This window comes from Meleagris gallopavo, chromosome 20 (assembly GCF_000146605.3).
Source record: "Meleagris gallopavo isolate NT-WF06-2002-E0010 breed Aviagen turkey brand Nicholas breeding stock chromosome 20, Turkey_5.1, whole genome shotgun sequence".
Lineage (NCBI taxonomy): Eukaryota > Metazoa > Chordata > Aves > Galliformes > Phasianidae > Meleagris > Meleagris gallopavo.
This window is the reverse complement of record NC_015030.2, coordinates 1,360,979-1,364,797: the sequence shown is the minus strand read 5'-3', so window position 1 is coordinate 1,364,797 and position 3,819 is coordinate 1,360,979.

Below are 3,819 nucleotides of genomic sequence, written 5' to 3'. Positions count from 1 at the left end.
TACCGAGCCTGGAAGCACCAAGGAGTGCTTGGTACCTTGGTGCAACGAGTACCTCCCAACTAGAATTTGGGTCTCCTCGAGGACACCTGGACACTGGCCCGAGGGCCAGAATTATTTATGTGAAGACCAGAGAAGGGTCAGGGTGCCAGGATGCTCATGTGAGCAGGCAGCAGCACGGCTATAAAAAGCCCCGTGATCACTTTCCAACTGGTGATTCAATAACAAATGCAAAAGTAATATTGAAGCCGCCTGCTGTGCCAACTGCTGGCTGTCGGCAGCAATAAAAATGCCGTAAATCAGCTCCAATTAAAGGCTGTATGGAGCTGGGCAGGAGGCTCTGGCTGAATCTGGGAAACTCCCCGGCACGCCGAGATCACCGCGGCAAACCCTGCACGCCATTACTTGCCGCGTGCAATGGGTGATGGTTGGTGCTGCAAGGCTGTGGCTTGCTTTGGGTTTTAAAGAGTTGGGAGAGTTGGAAGAGCTGGTGTCTGAGCACAAGGTGAGATTTGGGAATGCTTTTCCTTCTGGAGCTGGGATGTACAATGATGAGTTCAGTTCCCAGTGCAGGTCCTGTCCTGCTCTGGCACTGATTGTGTCCAGCGGTCCCCTGAAGCTGAAGACAGCCTGGCCCAAGTTTCCCTGCAGCTCTCAGCATCTCACCCCTCTTACCATGAGCCCTGTACCTGTGTCCCAGTTTTGCTTCTCTAATTGTCGACACAGCCAAGGCTTTGGATGTCGAGGGCATAGGAGGGCATTGGGTATGGGAACTTTTGAATGTGACACGTCTCAGAACAATCGCTGGCTTTGCCCAGCTATGAATGGGACATTCACTTCAGATCAGAAAATGTTGTGGCAGTGTGGGGAGAGGGGCAGGCAGGACAGGGAGAAGACAACCAGGCAATAAATAGGATCTACTGCTAGGGCAACCAAGGTGGCTGCTGTACACATAGAAACATATCAGCTGTGCTCACGGAGGTGGTGCACGAGGGAGCACACTGCCAATGAACCCTACATTTGAAAGAGGGAAATCTTTCGTGTTGGGCAAGGAAGATGAGACGAGCTCATCCTGCTGGCATCCAGGCACATAAATCACAGTTGTGCTGGGTGGAGGCTGGTTCTGGGTGAGGCAGAGCCCCATCAGGCAACATGCCCTGTACAGGTGGATACACGGGAAAATGCCACTGTTTTCTTCATCGTTTTTGAAATCTGCGACACCACAGCTAGGCTGGGATAGGTGGTCTTCTGAGGTCCGTTCTATCTTGAAGTACCCTATGATCCTCTGATGCCTCAGAAATGTTTCTTTCTCCCTTTTCACTATCCAATGGCTGAATCCTTTCCTTTTAAAAACAGCGCAGCAAATGGGAAGCACTGCTGCAATACGAGCAGGAGGAGGATCCTGTTGGGGATCTGCCTGCTCCCAGCCAGCCAGCAGTGGCCAGCAGCTCCCAGCCCTGCAGTATGGTGCTCTGGGGCCAATCTCAGACTGTGAGCTGTGCGGGAGGAGGAAAGGAAAGATCTCGCAGACACGTTCCTGCTTCCCAGGGAAAGGGAGGCTCAGGTTTCGGGTTTTTTAACAGGCTTGTGAACAAGCCCTCCTTTTCCTCGAGGGAAGAGAAATGCATGCCAAACCCAGTGCGGAGGGTGGAAGGCGAGGTGGTGAAAATCCTGTTCTACCTTCCCAACCTCTGCTCCTTGCCAACGTGACGGATGGAAGAAAGGGGAAGGAAGAGAGGAAGCAAGGAGCAGGTAAGCACAGGTCCCCACCTGGGTCTCGTTCTCAGCATGATTGCAACAGGTTGATACGAGCCAATCTCATCCCACATCCTTCACGTCATCTGTTCTCCTCTGAAGGCAGCAGTTCTGCAGAACATCCCATGTGTTGCACAAGCCGTCATACATGGCCTCATGCTTGTCGGAGGCTCGCTGGGACACAACACCCGTCCTTCACTCTGCTGCTTGGGCCTTGCCTCAGTTGCAGAGGTGGCTATTTTTGCTGATCTGACATCAGGTTCACAGCAGCCTGTCCAACAAACTATTGTGCAATCCCCTTTGTGAGTAAGAAGCAGACTTTCCATTCCTGATTTAGCTAAGTTTTTAAACTCTCCAGGCCTAAAATATATGGTGGATGAGACAATGAAACTCATATTTGGTGCTGATCCGTGCTGAGAGAACACCTCCTGTTTCGGAACGTTTCCTATTGACATATGTGATTAAAAAAACATCATGGCCCTAGAGGACAGCATGCCTCGAGAAATAAGTGTAACCTCATCTTACTGTAATTTGTTACATCCTGGAAGGCTTTGAATCTCAAGCATTAAGCACGAGGCTTGAATTTTCAATTCCTTTCAAGCTCCTGCCATGTACATGTTTACTACAAAGTCGTTTTATTGTAGAATAACTTTTATTTTATTCCTACAAACACACTTGTCTGGGTTTTGAACCCATGTAACAAAGCTGCCAGATTTTACACCAGCATTTCTGCCTTTTCCTCACGCCTTCTTTCTGAAGGTGTCAAAACACATCAAGCACGATGTGATCTCACCACTGAGATGGCCGAGGTGAGAACGAAACCTCGTTATTGCATGGAGACTGAAGGGATGGAAAGAAACTGCATCTGCCCGGAGACACAGCAAGCCAGGATTCAAATTAGAAACCAAATTCACATGGATTTTATTCCCATGTCCCTTGTCACCACCAAGCACAGATCACATCCACGCATACACAAATCCTGCATTTAAATATTTAATTTTGGCTCGGTATTGTTCAGTACTTGAAGTTACCAAGGACAGTTTGACCCAGAAAGGTGCTGAGCCGTCCTGCTTAGCAAGGCTGGGGGTTCCTGAGGGAGCCCGGAGCCAGGCTGCGAGCCCTGGAGATGTGCCCAAACACTGCCGCAGCCAAAAGCAGGGCAAGGAAGGGGACAATGCAGGGAGCAGCCATCAGAGGGCACAGGATGAGGGCTGTTGGCTTCCTGGTGGATGTGGGAGGGATGTGACACCCAACACACAGCTGCTGCATGTTGGTCACCGGGTTTCTCCATGCAGAAGTTTGCTCTCCTGCCTGCACGGTCTGGTATTAAATGTGAAGATCGGTGGCCCTGCCTGTGGCAGGAGGCTGGAGATTTGTGATCCTTGAGGTCCCTTCCAACACAAGCCGTTCAGAGCTGCGGGTGGGCCCTGAGTTGGGGGCAAACAGCCCTCGGAGGCTGCCAGGTCCCTCCCAACTCAAACCATTCTGGGATTCTATGATGGAAAATGGTTTCTATCTGCTCTTTACAGACTTCTGGAGAAGACAACAGTGTCTCTGTGTGTTAAAGACACGTGGTGGATGTGGGGAGTGCCTCCAAACACCGGTCTGCATATAAATAATGGTGTGATAAGAAGAACTTCGTGCTACATGACATCTGTGGGATCCCCAAAGGTTTTCCACAGAAATCACTTTCTAAAAGACAAGTCATCACGCAGCATGCCATAGGGCAGAGTTTTCTCCATGATGCTTCTATTTTTTGTTCCTTTTAAAAGACTCCACATGCCTAAAAATGGAAGTTCTGTGAGCGCAGCAGCAGGACGTGTGTGTGCTGCATGCTTCCACCCATCACTGCTGCTCTGTGGGAGCTGAGCGAGGAAGGGATGGGAGCCCACGGAGCCGTGACCCCAAGCCCCGCACGGAGCCACAGCGCTGTGCCGCTTTGGGAGCACCGGACTCCGCCGGGAGAGCCCTGGGCTGCCGCGGCGGGTCAACGCCCTCATATCTCTGTGAGACAGGAGGGATCCCCGCACCTCCAGCGCTGCCCTCCGCGGGGCCGCCGCCCGCCAG